The following is a 15978-nucleotide window of genomic DNA, read 5'->3' on the forward strand; positions in this document are numbered from 1 at the left end:
AGAATAAGAGACCTCAAATAGCCGAAGAAATCCTGAGCAGAAAAAGTGAAGCAGGAGATATCACAATACCAGACCTTAAACTATACTACAGAGCAAAAGTAACAAAACAGCATGGTATTGGCATCAAAATAGACAGGTAGACCAATGGTATAGAATAGAAGACATAGAGACAAACCCACAAAAATATAGTTCTCTCATACTAGAAAAGGAGCCAAAAACATACAATGGAGAAAAGATAGCCTGTTCAACAATTGGTTGTGGGAAAACTGGAAAACCATATGCAGTAAAATGAAATTAAACATCTATCTCTCACCCTACACAAAACTCAACTCAAAATGGATCAAGGAATTAGACAGAAATCCTGCACCAAATAGAAGACAAAGTGGGCCCAAATCTTCATCATGTTGACTTAGGATCAGACTTCCTTAACAAGACTCTCAAAGCATAAGAAATAAAAGAAAGAATCAATAAATGGGATGGATTCAAACTAAAAAACTTTTTCCTCAACACAGGATACAATCAATAATGTGAAAAGAGAGCCTACAGAATGGGAGAAAATCTTTTCCACATGCACTTCAGATAGAACACTAACCTCCAAAATTTATACAGAAAAATTTTACACCAAAAATACAAAAAATCCAATCGATAAATGGGCCAAGGAACTGGACAGACATTTTAGAGAAGAAGATATATAGATGTTTAATAAATATATGAGAAAGTGTTCAACATTTTTAGTAATTAGAGAAATGCAAGTTAAAACAACTCTAAGATTTCATCTTAGTCCAATTAGAACGGCTATTTCAAGAACACAAACAATAATAGATGTTGGCATGGAAGTGGGGAAAAAGGCACACTCATACATTGCTGGTGGAGTTGCAAATTGGTGCAGCCACTTTGGAAAGCAGTAGGGAGAATCCTCAGAAAACTTGGAATGGACCCAGCTTTTGATCCATTTATCCCACTCCTCGGTTTATACCCAAAGGATTTAAAATTAGCATACTATAGTAATGCAGTCACATCAATGTTTATAGTAACTCAATTCATAATTCACAATAGCTAGATGGCAGAACCAACCTAAATGCCCATCGATAGATGAATGGATAAAGAAACTGTGGTATATATACACAATGGAATATTATTCAGTCATAAAGAATAATAGTATTATGATATTTACAGATAAATGAATGGAATTGGAGAATATTATGTTAAATGAAATAAGCCAATCCCAAAAAACCAAAGGCAGAATGTTTTCCCTGGTAAGTGGATGATTATACATTATGTGGGTGGGGGGTGGGGTGGGGGGTGAGAGAATAATGAAGGAACTTTAGGTAGAGGGAAATGAGAGGGAGTAGGGAGCAGGGTATGGAAGATATTGGAATGAGACAGACATCATTACCCTATGTACATGTATGATTACATGAATGGTATGAATTTACATCATGCACAACTATAGAAATGAAAAGATGTACACCCATTTTTGTACAAGGAATCAAAATGCAGTCTATAAATATAATAAAAAAACTGTACTTGAATATTCTAAATGAGGCAGAATCCAAATCATGATATGTAAAAAATGTAATCAATTAACTATTTTTCTTATTCTGTTTGACCTCCTATACCAGAGTACCACAAACTGGGTGGCTAATGAGCAACATTCATTTATCTTCTGGAAGCTAGAAAGTCCAAGGTTAAGATGCTGACAGATTCAATGTCTGAGGAATATCCATGGTCATGTGTCTTCATGTGGTGAAAGGAGAAAAGAAACTCCCTGGGACTTACTTTCTGAGGGAAATAACTCCATTAATCAGGGCTCTGCCCTCATGATCTACACCCTCCATAAGCAACACCTCTAATTCAGGATTAGTTTTCAAGAATAAATTGTTGAAAAGTCATATCTCTCATAGAAAATACGAAAGTTTTGATACATTAATGTGGTTAATTATGTTGAATATTAGAGTAAATTCCACTCAAAGTTTAATATGTGTCAATGATCTATTTAATTTAGTATTTCTGGTTTGTTCTTTATAGCCCTGAAGACCAAATTGTATGTAATAATTGGTAATTTTATGCTTTTGATGTAATAAAATGAAACATTTATGGAGTTTATAAATAATATTGTATACACTATGAAGAATTCTAAAAGATCAACATTAAAAAAAACAATCAATAAATATGCAAAGGAACTAAACAGACACTTCTCAAAAGAAGAATTACAAATGGTCAACAAATATATGAAAAAATGTTCAACATCTCCAGCAATCAGAGAAATGTAAATGAAAACTACACTGAGATTTCATCTCACTCCAGTCAGAATGACAATTATCAAGACTACAAGTAACAATAAATGTTGGCAAGGATGGAGGGAAAAGGGTACACTCATACATTGCTGGTGGGATTGCAAATTGGTGCAACCACTACGAAAAGCAATATGGCGATTCCTCAAGAAACTAGGAATGGAACCATCATTTAACCCAATTAAACCACTTCTCAGTATATATTCAAAGGAGTTAAAATCATCACGCTAAAGTGATGCAGCCACATCAAAGTTTATTGTAGCTCAAGTCACAATTTACAAACTATGGAGCCAAACAAGGTGTTCTTCAATAGAAGAATGGATAAAGAAAATGTGGTACATACAAAATGGAATATTTCTTAGCCATAAAGAATGACTTTATGACATTTTCCAGTAAATGAATAGACCTGGAGAATATCATGCTAAGTGAAATAAGCCAAGCCCCCAAAGACTAAATGTTCTCTCTGATATTTGGATGCTAACATACACAAGAGGTAGGAGAGGGGGAAAATAGATGTTTGGTGCATTAGACAAAGTAGAATGAAGGAAAGGGTGGGGGGACAGGAATAGGAAGAACAATGAAATGAATCTTAATATAAATTTTATGTGTGTGTGTGTATATATATATATATATATATATATGAATACACCACAATGAATCTCCACCTCATGTATATCCACAAGACCCCAATCCTAATTAGAATAAGATATACTCCATGTTTTAATAAGTATGTCAAAATTCACTCTACTATCATGTATAACTAAAAAGAACTAATAAAAAAGTAATATATGGAAAAATAATGTCTACTAATTCATCTCTTTTATAGGCACAGCAATAATAAAGGGATTAAGCCTATGTCTTGTGTATAATTTCTATGCATTAATTGAGTGCCATATCTTCATTGCAGAAGGAAAGACATGCAAGGAAGGGTTTATGGCTACTTTTACTGAGCATATGTGTGTGTGTTGTTTTCTTTGTATCACAGGCCATATATTTTATAAAATTTTGACTTGTCACAAGACTAAAGTTTGTCTAATCAAAGTGCTCCTTCCTTTTTGAAACAGTGATTCTTCTGACATTGGACACTTGATTCAAACTCTAGTGATGAGGTTCATACGAGAAGTTCTATTAAAATTAGCAAGAAATAGGCTTTTCTTTTTTCCTGAGAATGTTAAACTGTGTGGAGTATGGCATGCCTTAGGAGAACCAATCACCTGAGGCAGCCATATTAAGAGTTTCCTGGTAATGTACCATAGTTTGAATATGAGGTATCTCCCCAAAGCTCCCCAAAAGTTAATGGAAGAGGTGAAAATATTAGATTGCATGACTCAAATCTAATAGTGGATTTATCCATTTCATGGATTAATAATTTGAATGGACTAACTGGGTGCTAAATGTGATCACAGAGTGTGTGGCTGGAGTAAGTGGGCTAATGGGGGTCAGCCTTTGGGGTTTATATTTTGACTCTCACATCTGCTCCCTGCCTATTATGAGGAGAGCAGCATTCCTCTGCTTTACTTATAACTCAAAATGATAGAGTCTGCTGACTATGAACTGAACCCATGAATCCATTAGCCAAAACAAACTTTTCCTCCTCTAAATCTATCTGGTCAGATGTTTTGGTCATAGCAAAGAAAGTCAACACATTGTGTTTAATTTTATTTCTTCTTTTGGAGATCTCAATTCTATGAGCTAACACATTACTTTCTGATTACATTAAATTGTTTTCATCTGAAAAAAGAAATTCACAAAATTAATCCTTAATTATCCTATGATATACAAGGATAATAGAAACAAATATATTTTTTTAAAAGTGTATATATGACTTGAAATCCAGTCATGCACAGAGTACATATAGTGATAGATCCTGGTCATCATATAAAATCTCATGCAAATAATTGAAAATTGATTTTACTTTGATTTATCTTTGTTTTCATAGTTCATAGGACCTGCTCAGCATATATTATGGTCACAGATTCTAATTTTATATGGTGAAAACTATTTCATTTCTAAAATTATCACAGAAATATATTTCACTATGTGCTTAGAACTAAATGCTGATTAACATTGAAAGTTGAAATAAGACGGTATTCATTAACATACACTGTAAAAGCAATTTGTGATGTTATTTTAAAAAATAATTTAACATTTACATTATTAAAAATATCATGCATTTTATATTTTATATTCATATAGAGTAAAATTGGAAAATAATTGCAGTTGTCTGCTTCATAAAAGATATGTAAAAATGTAATGAAAATTATTTTCCTATCAATGTTTCTGCTCAATACAGGCAAATTATTATCATCTTTGAATTCTAGAAAATTTGGAGGAAATATTTCTTTTTTCAAGATAATTTTCTTTACTGTCTTGAGTATAAGCAAAATGATTTCAGACAATATTCATATATATATGAATATATATTTTGTTACACAATTATATTTTGGCTGCCTATTAAGATAAATATTTGAAATTAATTTCTTCAACATTGTGAATACATTATTTTGCAACTTATCTAACACTGTATCCAGTGTTGCTATATACATATATACACACACACACAGACACATATGTATATAAGTGAATATCTTTATATATGTATATGTCTTTTATCATTATCTTATTTAAATTAACTTTACATCTCCCCCTTAAGATATATGATTGTTTTCCTAAATGTTCAAAATCAATGTCCATTAATGTCTAGAAGGGTAGCTTTTCTCTTTGTTTCTGAAGACTTCCATGTCATTGTTTTGAGTATTCACTGCAATCTTCTGTGTAATCCTGTTTTCTATTAGGCAGTGTTGCAACTCCTGAGAATTTCTTCCTGATTTACAACTTAGTTTTCATAAGCTACATCTCTATATGCCTTTGTAATATCCTCTCAGAATATTCTTCAACTTTATTTTCTAGCTCACTAACAGGCTCCTCAACTGGGTCTATTATATATTCATACTATCATCCTATGTATTGAATAATCCCTGATCACTTTTCATTTTTATGGTATTGTAGCATCCAGTATACTGTGAATTACTCTGTTGATATTAGCTATTCTTGCTGTGACATGATTCTATACAGCCTACCTATTAACTCTATTTCAGGCAACTTCTCTGATTTTATTCTTTTATGATGCTGCCTTCTACCAATAGCTGGTAATTCTTTGTTATGTGCTGACTACAATTGAGTTTTGCTGGTTCATTCTATGTACAGTGTTCAGTTGATCTGAGGTGTGTGTGGCACCCATGTAATTTGGTCATTGCCTGCCATAAAAATGGAAGAGAGTCCTTGCAAAAGTGAAAGAGAAGGATCGTTTCATCTGTGCGTAAACAATGTCAGCAGTTCTGCAGCTTTTGAGTCTCTTGCATAAGGACTCATGTCTTCTGTCCCAATTGTAATCAAATCTCTGTCTTATCCCATTCCTGCTGCCTGTCTCAAGGATAATGAGGAAGGACAGGTATTAATAGGCCATACTTCAGTTCTCTAAATACAATCTTCTACTCTCAGTGTGATTATGTGCTACGTAGCAGGTCTAGAAATGTAGAAAAGTGCTAAGTTAGGAATAAAACTAGAAATCATGATGTCATATAATTTAAGGAATTAAGTGTTTCACCAAAGATAAGAAGTTAGTAGTGTCAACATTTCAGAACATATTTAAAAATAAATGTAAATGATTCCTTTTATTTCCAGTGTGGAGATGCATACTGTCTCTATCCATAGAATATTAACAAGTATAGTGGCAAACAGTGTTGATTGGAGTGAGTCAAGAAGATAAAAATTTTTAAAAATTACTGAATAAATAGAGTCATCAAATATAGTCTTTTCAAAAGGTTGACTGAAAGGGAAAAGAGTAACTTAAATATAGAACTAGAGATTCAGTGGGCATTTTCTATCCCATATCCAGTATTCATTTTTATTACAACAGAACCCTGATTTTTGTTTATGGCAGCTGTGTCAAATACTGAGAATGACTTCACATACTTGTACTTGTATGATTCCCTGTCCTTAGAGTGTAGGTGGAAACTGTAAATATGATGGAATATCTCTCCTTTGGTGGTGGTTATATTATATGGCATAGCCAATCTTAAGACAGGTGGGAAAAATATAATCACATGCCTTTTAAAAGCAGAGAATATTCTCCAACTGGTGGCAGAAGAGTATGTCAGATTCAAAGTCTGAAAAGGAATTGATAATTCACTACTAATTTCAAGATGCAGGGGAACTTTTAAGAGAGAATGAGTTACCCTAAGGCACTGAGAGATATTATATTCAAAACACAGCAAGAAAACTAGGATCCAGAGCCATAAATACAAGGAACTGCATTTGCCAAAATCTGAATAAGTGTGGGAGTGATTATTCCACAGGGCCTCCAAGATATGAGTCTAGCCTGGCCAGTATATAGATGCCTGCTTTGTAATACACCAAGATAAGCATGCCCAGAAATCTGACACAGAGTTCTAAGCTAATAAGTAGATATTATTTTAAGTCACTAAGTATTTGGTAGTCTGTTATTCAGCCGTAGAAATTAATATGTCAACAATGTTCCTGGGAAAAAATTCTATTCTTCCCAGAATTCTTCACTTAGGAGTGAATATGATTTAAATATTCGGTAGATCTGAAGTAGACTTCTTGAGCATTCTGGAGACATTTCTATTTTCTAAATAATAGTCTTTGTCATCTTTTTATTGCCTTTTCATCCTTGGAATGCCAAAGTAGGAAAAGGTTTTATGGAAGCTATCTTGGGATTATGAGGTAACAAATATCTGGATAAAACTTATTCATAGGGATAGCAAAATGAAGAAAAGAAAATACATTTTGTATCTGGAAAGTAATGGAATAAAGGAAACACACAATACTAGTTTTGACTAGTTTGGGAGTGACTTCTCTCTATGTTAGAACATATGCATGCTCTCTGAGCTTAAACTATTGGGAGCTGCTGCTTCACTAACTAGCATCATACATAATCATCATTATATTTAAGGGTAAAAAGGCACTTTTAAATCATGTTTTGTCTTTTTATTTTTGCTAATAGAAAGGGAAACTCAAGTGCCTATATAGGTTAGTGTACGTCTGTAGGTCAATAGAATGGAGCCCAAAAATTCAATTTAAAAAGGGGATTCAGTAGATAGTATAACATGGATTAATTTAAAAACAGAGGTCTGTGCCCTGAGACTGAGTGCAACTCTGCTTTTAGTGAAGTTTGTCAGCATGGTATGGAGCTAGAGGTGGAAAATGATTGCCTTATTACTTCAATAATCAGTAAACAGGAGGTGAGGTATTGGCTGGATGTTGATGAAGATTGGAAATTGAGAAGCAAGGAGAATACTGAGACATTACTTGATGAAGTATGACCCTGTGGCATTTAAGAGAAAGGAAAATAACTTTTGAATACTTTGGGGTTCAGAATGGTTTATAGGCATTCATTCAAATATCATTAATCTCTAATGAAGTAGTTTTTTCCCTATCAATTCTATAGAAATAGTAAAGAAACGGAGGCAAAGCCTTAGAATTAGAACACTGATTCATTACTGAGTTGTTATTTTATTTATTTCCGGAAGTATTCCACTAAAATAGTACAAAAGAGTGTTTTCATTTATGTTCTTCCATGTTGTGCTATGTATCAGTACTGTATTAATTTTATTGCCAAATAATCTTCTTTTATATGGGTATCTAACATTTTATAAAAAGGGACTGTTAGATGTTCCCAGTTTTTAGAATAATGCTGCTGTGCACATTTATGTACAAGATGTGTTTTTATTTCTGAAGAATACATAGAATGGACTTTCTGGGGTATATAGTATCTATATGTTTAACATTTTAAGGAATGCTTAAAATATTTTTGAAGCAGTCATACCATTTTATAATCCTACCAACAGAAAGGTTCCAATACATTCAATTTTTTCCAACATTTTGCTATGTCCTTTGGACTGTAGCTAACCTCATGATGTGATTCGGTAGATTATTGTGGTTTTGATTTGCATGTTTCTTTTGTCATGTTATTTTATTTTTTTTATAGCTTTGTTTTACTTATTTATTTTATTTGGTGCTGTAGGGGGAATCCAATGCCTCACTAGGCAAGGGCTCCATCACTGAGTTACAACTGCTGGTCCTGATTTGCATAGTTCTAATATTTAGTAATTCAGGAAATCTTTTTAAAAATTTTTATGATTTTGGATATTTGCTTTAAAATAGTATCTATTCAGAAATTTTGTGCATTTTAGCATAATTATTGTTTATTATTAGAAATTTTATATGAAATTCCCTATTAGATATGTAATTTGCAAATATATATCCTACAAATCTGCAGATTTTCTCTTCATTTTCTTGACTGGTATCATTGGTAGGACAAAGTTTTTATTTGGAAGTCCAATATGTGGATTTTTTCACTTTCATTTTTGTTTTATATTTAAAAATATAGGGAAGAGTTGCTTCTAAGTTTTTATCTTTCAAAGAATTTTAGATTTTTAGCTTTAATATTTAGATAAATTAGTCATTTTGAGTTAATGTTTGTGTGGTGGAATGGAGGAATTCAAAATGAACATACTTCCAAAGGTGCTATACAGATTTAACGCAATTCCAATTAAAATCCCAATGACATTCCTCATAGAAATGGAGAAAGGAATCATGAAATTCTTATGGAAGAACAAAAGACCCAGAAGAGCCAAAGCAATTCTGGGCAGGAAGAGTGAAGCAGGTGGTATCACAATACCAGATCTTATACTCTACTACAGAGCAATCATAACAAAAACGGCATGATCTTGGCACCAAAACAGACAGGTAGACCAATGGTACAGAATAGAAGACACAGAGACAAACCCACGGAAGTACAGTTACCTCACACTAGACAAAGGTGCCAAAAACATATATTGGAGAAAAGATAGCCTGTTCAACAAATGGTGCTGGGTAAGCTGGAAATCCATATGCAATAAAATGAAATTAAACCTTGTCATTCACCCTGTGCAAAACTCAACTCAAAATGGATCATGGATCTAAGAATTAGACCTGAGACCCTTCAACAAATAGAAGAAAAAGTAGGCCCAGATCTTCTTCATGTTGGCTTAGGACCAGACTTCCTTAACAAGACCCCCAGAGTGCAAGAAATAAAAGCAAAAATCAATAAATGGGATGGATTCAAACTGAAAAAGCTTTTTCTCAGCAAAGGAAACAATCAATAATGTGAAAAGAGAGCCTACAGAATGGGAGAAAATCTTTTCCACACACACTTCAGAGAAAGTACTAATCTCCAAAATTTATAAGGAACTTATAAACTTTACACCAAAAATACAAAGAATCCAATCAATAAATGGGCTAAGGAACTGGGCAGACAATTCACAGAAGAAGATATACAGGTGATCAACAAATACATGAAAAAGTGTTCATCATCTCTTGTAACTAGAGAAATGCAAATCAAAACCACCCTAAGAATGGTTTAATCATTCCAATTAAAATGACTATTATCAAGAACACAAGCAACGGTAAGTGTTGATCTGGATATGGGGGAAAAGGCCCACTCATAAATTACTGGTGGAGTTGCAAACTGGTGCAGCCACCCTGGAAAGCAGTGTGGAAATTCCTCAGAGAGCTTGGAATGGAACCACCATTTGACCTAGTTATCCCACTCCTTAGTTTATACCCAAAGGACTTAAAATCAGCATACTGCAGTAAAGCAGCCACATCAATGTTCATAGCTGCTCAATTCAAAATAGCTAGATTGTGGAACTAACCTAGATGACCTTCAGTTGATGAATTGATAAAGCAACTGTGGTAATATACACCATGGAATATTACTCAGTCATAAAGAAAAATAAAATTATGGCATTTACTGGTAAATGGATGGAATTGGAGAATATCATGCTAAGTGAAATAGGTCAAGCCCACAAAACCAAATACTGAATATTTTCTCTGATAAGTGGATGATGATACATAATGAGGGGGGTTGGCGGTGGGTAAGAGAAGAATGGAGGAACTTTCGATTGTGTAGAGGAACATAGGGTGGGTGGGGGTGGGGGAAGGAAAAATAGTGGAATGATACAGACAGTATTACCCTATGTACATGTATGATTACAGGAATGGTGTGAATCTTCATTGGGTACGACTATAGAAATGAAAGTCGTACTCCATTGGTGTACAACGAATCAAAATGCAGTCTGTAAATATAAAAAACAAAAACATAAAAAAGAAATTTTGTATAAAATTCCTTATTAGAAATGTGATTTGCAAATGTATCCTGCAAATCTGCAAGTTTTCCTTTCATTTTCTTGATTGATATCATTGGAAGAACAGTTTTTTATTTGGAAGTCCAACATGCAGATTTTTTTCACTTTCATTTTTGTTTTATATCAAAAAATATAGGGAATAGTTGCACCTAAATTTTTGTTTTTCTAAGAGTTTTGGAGTTAAAGATTTAACATTTAGATAGATGACCCATTTTGAGTTAATGTCTGTGTGGTAGAATGGAGGAATTTAACTTCATTATTTTTCATGTATTTATTTATTTGTTATGTCTATAGTTTTGAGCAATCAACAGACACTTTGACAGAAAAACCCTGAGAGAAGTGTTGAATCAGTAGTTTTTTACAAACTCCTCATATGATTCATAGGCAGACTGAGTTTGAGAATGACAAGATTAGAATTATTTATTGGGAAAAATAAAAAATAAAATTCTGTAAAACAAAGGTGGGATTGGCAGTATGAGAGGTGGTGGGAAGATAATTTTATTGAAAAAGGTTTGGATTTTCATTATGCAACAGGGAGCAGAACTTCATGATGATGAGGGTCAACGTGTGATCATGGAGAGGTTACCTTAAGGATAAACACAAGTATGTCATTGAATTGAGGTCAAGAAAGTGTGAGGCCTGGTTCCACTGTGTTAATGGACTCTAATGACAAATTTCACAGGAGACCTCATGTTATTTATAAATATTTAATTCTGCATAAAGAATCGTGCAAGTCAAAGTGACAGTATTGCTTTGATGTTTTTAGGTTGTATCAACACTAGAATATAAATGATATATAATGAAGAAACAAATATTACCTTTTTATTCATTTGTCTTCAATGGTGAGGATATTGCAACTTCATGATGAGATTTATTAGCAACGTCATTGGAAGTAACTCACTTCTTTTTTTCTTTTCTTTTTTTTTTTTTTTTTGCCAGGGGGTGTGTTGGGAGGGTTTCTGGGAATTACTCAGGGGCACTCGAGAGCCACATCCAGCACTATTTTTTTGTTTTTTATTTAGAGACAGGGTCTCACTGAGTTGCTTAGTGCATTGCTTTGGCTGAGGCTGGCTTTGAGCTCTCCATTCTCCTGCCTCAGCCTCCTGAGCTGCTAGGATTACAAAGGCGTGACACCACGCTGGGCTGGAAGTGACTCACTACCAGCCCAGCAGTGTGTAATGGCAAGCTGATTTTGGTAACTATATTAATAGGCATTCCATTCAGGCACACTGTGTCAGTAAATAAAATCACAAATGAGCTGGTCATGGTGGCACACGCCTGTAATCCCGGTGACCCGGGAGGCTGAGGCAGGAGGATTGAGAGTTCAAACCCAGCCTCGACAATTTAGAGAGGCCCTAAGCAACTCAGAGAGACCCTGTCTGTAATAAAATATAAAAAAAGGGCAGGGGATGTGAGTCAGTGGTTAAGCACCCCTGAGTTCAATATCTGGTACCTAAACAAACACATAATAAATTACAAATGAAGGGAATCAAATACTAATATCTTCAGTAAACAAAATGAAAAGGCCATAAAAATAAGCACTTTTTGTTCCTGTGCTTTTTACCAATTAAAGAAAAAAAAAGAAAGCAAGTTAAATGTAAAGTAAATGTTACTTTCATAACTATTAAAGGCAATACTGGACCCAAGTGATCCTGCAATATGTACAATCAGAAAAATGAAAAATCATACTCCATTTATGTATGATTTATGAAAATGCATAAATGTGTTTTACTGTCATGTACAACCAATTAGAACAAATAAATTTTTTTTTTTTTAAATACTGGAGAATCTGGCCTATTTTGCAGGAAAGCAGAAACTTAGAATAGATTCACCTTGTCTATCTTAGTCTGCTTTAGCACTCTTAACAAAATACTACATATGGAGTAGCTTACCCAACAGAATTTTAATTCCCTTCTGCAGGAAGGGAAGTCCAAGATGAATGTGCCAGTGGATCATGGTAAGGAATTCTTCCTGGCTTGCAGACACTTTTCTATTGTGTGCTCACATGAACTTTCTTTGGTGTGTGCTCATGGGAAGAGATAGATGCATATTAATTTTCACCTCCAGATATCATCTCATTGGGAGTTAGTACTTCAATGTATGAATTTTGGAAGGACACAGATATTCAGTGTAATACATAGTCCTTGGCAATAATGGATCTCCTGTATAGCAATTGTACTGATAAGCTACCTGTGTAATTGAGAATAACTAAAATAACATATTTTCAGCTTGTCAGACTTAATTTCAAAGTAGAAAGACAAAGTATAAGGACAATGTACAGATACTTAGATGCTTTTCAAAATCCATATTTCAGCAATAGAGTGAAGGGACACAGTGAGGAAAACAATGTTGAACCTACACAGATCCCTGCTCATGGGTAGAATAACCAGGAGTGGAACTAAACCAATATATCACATAGTTTGGACACCTTAACTCTTTGACTTTGATAATTAATCTCATGAACTCAAAATCATAGGGAACTCTTTGGGGTAACTCTTGGCATTCTACTCCAGAAAATTTTATTTTGAATTTCATAAGATTCTGTACCCAATACCAAACACTGTTCGTCTTTAAACAAAGGTGACTTGGGAGACTCAGAATGAGATTTTTGACTTTGAAGATAGATAAATGAGTCCAGCAAATTGTTGTAGAGTTTCTACAAGCTGGAAAGGACAAGGAAATGGGTGCTGTCTCATAGACTCCAGAAATAATGCAACCCTGCCAATAACTTGGGTTTAGTCCATTTCAGATTTCTGACATCTAGAGTCTTAAGATAATAAATTGAAGTTTTCTTAAGTCACTAAATTTGTGGTAATTTGTTAATGCTCAATAGTTACATAAGATAGTCAGTGTGAAAATCTTAGAATATTTACTACATTTTTATTAAATTTATCACCTAGAAATCTGGCACAGTACCATAAAGTAACAGCCAACAAAACACAGTCAGCAACTAGTTGAGTACTCAGAACCCTGCAATTCAAAAAGCTGTCCACAAACAGAAGCCTGACTATTCCTAGGATGCTCCTAGAAATGTAAAGACCATATCTTACTCAAGCCCTAACTGAATCAGATTCTACTTATGAGTAGGTTCCCAAGGCAATTCATGATTACATAAGATTTAGAAACCCTGATTTGATGCATCTCACATTTATAATTACAGAATTTTCTTGGTTTCTCACTCTTTAAGGTGCTTACTCTAGGGGTAAATATGCATGCCCCTTGCACCAGGATCTGCTATGGACCCACTGGGCCCCTTGGTGACTCCCCAGGCCTGCACCTGCTTAGAACCAGGATTGAAACAATGAGTTGACTGATCAGGACCTTGGGCCCATTAGCCTCCTCCAACAGATGCTAGCCTCTGGGGCTGGGGCTCTGGTCACCTTCTGCTTCATCACACCGCTGAATGTGGAGAAGGTCCACTTGCAGTCCAGCGCCTCTCAGTAGCCAGCTAGCTGAGGACTCCCTCCAGTCTCTGGAGCTTCTCCTACACCAAATCACCCTCCTTTCTCCAATCACAAGGCAGTGCCTCCTGCACTGCGGTGCTTTCCTGGAGCCCCTGTCCCTATGCTCAGATGGTACCCTGTACCACCTGGTTTCATGATCCTACCCATTTCACTGGCACTGTGGATGATTTTGTGAGGATTGTGAGACATGAGGGCTTCAGGACTCTGTGGAGCAGCCTCCCAGCCACCCTGATGATGACTGTGCCAGCTACCACCATCTACTTCATTGCCTGTGACCAACTCCAGGCTTTCCTCTGTGGGCAAGCCCTGACTTCTGACCTCTATGCACCTGTGGTTGCAGGCACACTGACTTGCTTGGGCACTGAGCCAGTGATCAACCCCCTTGAACTTGTGCAGACAAAGCTGCAAGCTCAGCATGCATCATACCGTGAGCCTGGCACCTGTGTCGGCTTGTGGTGTCACAGGGTGGATGGCGCTCACTATGGCTGGATGGGGCCCCACAGCACTTTGAGATGTGCCCTTCTCAGCTCTGCACTGGTTCAACTAGGAGGTGGTGAAGAGCTGGTTGAATAGGCCCAGACCATGTGACTAGACATCAGTGGGCATCAACTTTGTGGCTGGTGGCATCTCAGGGACAGTGGCAGCCATCTTGACTCTACTTCTGATGTGGTGAAGACACAGCAGCAGGTTGTGCTGGGAGCTTTAGAAACTGTGAGGGTGAAGCCCCATGTGCTGACTCTACCTGGCTGCTGCTTTCCAGGATTCGGGTTGACTCAGGTACTACAGGTCCCTTTGCAGGCTTCCTCCTGAGGATCATCAAGTCTGCCCACTCCTATGCCTTCATGATCAGCACTTATGAATTTGGCAAAAGCTTATTCCAGATGCTCAACCAGGAAAAGCCTCTGGGTCATTAAAGGGGGCCTGGAGATGGCCTCCACCTCTTCTGTGAATGGGGTACAGGGGAGACTGAGTCAAGTGCCTTTTCCTCAGCACTCAGAGGAGGGGCCTTACTTTCCTTTTCTCCCAACCAAGAACCCCGGTAGGGATCCCCACAACACTGGGCCCCAGGCCTTCCACAGACCCAGCTTTCTTCCTGTTGCTACCTCTTTCCAAGATCATCACTTTCCTACCCCCAAGTTCAAGACCAAATTTGATAATTAAAAAAAAAAAAAAAGTTGCTTGTTCTATAAGATGTCTTCACATAAATATCATTTTGAACTTATGTCCTCTTCAAAATGTCCTCAGTGTTGACATAAAATTTATTGACTGGTATTAATATGATGTCACATTGAATCTGAAATGGGGTGATTACTTTAAATCTTTCTTTTTTACTTCTTTTATTTTAAAAACAGAATCATTTTAGATGAAAGAAGTCCATATGTAAATCATCTGACTTTAAACTATTTTCTATCTGAAAACAAGTATCACAAGAAAAAAAGTTCTAGTTTTGCTAAATTTTATTAAATTATAAATCATGGCAATGTATATTCAATACTTTAAGTGCCCAAATGAAAGAAACCAGAAAGACATCCTGTAACTTTAAAAAGTAAAGCCATAGAGAATGGCAATGAATAATTTTATCCATTTTTCCTTTTTATACTTAGGAAAATATGGATAAATGATTTTTCTCATCCTGAAGTAAACCGTGGCCAAATTTTATTTCATGAGATGAAGTTGTTAACCATGTATTTATTTAAAAGTTATTGATACCTGGGATTTTTATGATAAGTTCATATGTAAAACTGATGCCCTAAAGAAAAAAGTACACTATATTTTGAAACACACACAGTTTCACACATACACTGACACATACATACACATTTACACATACTCATATTTTATGAATGACAGAAATTTTTACTGAATGAATAAATTACAGATGACTTTTTAACCTTCTCTGTGTGTGTGCATGTGTGTATATATCATATATCTTTATGTATCTTATATATTTTATATCTATCTTATAAAATATATATAAGATGTATATGTATGTATGTGTGTGTGTGTGTA

The 15978-nt window shown here is 35.2% G+C and overlaps 1 pseudogene across 1 annotated transcript in view; it reads left to right on the forward strand.

Annotated features, from left to right (window-relative positions):
* LOC306669838 (mitochondrial glutathione transporter SLC25A39-like) overlaps nucleotides 1-14882 on the forward strand; it is a 55910-nt pseudogene extending 41028 nt beyond the window's left edge. Inside the window, exon 3 of the transcript in view lies at nucleotides 13823-14882. The product of the transcript in view is annotated as a mitochondrial glutathione transporter SLC25A39-like (transcript). The remainder of the gene's footprint in view (nucleotides 1-13822) is intronic.
* Nucleotides 14883-15978: the final 1096 nt, after the last annotated feature.

The sequence above is a fragment of the Sciurus vulgaris genome (assembly GCF_902686455.1).
Source record: "Sciurus vulgaris genome assembly, chromosome: 9".
Lineage (NCBI taxonomy): Eukaryota > Metazoa > Chordata > Mammalia > Rodentia > Sciuridae > Sciurus > Sciurus vulgaris.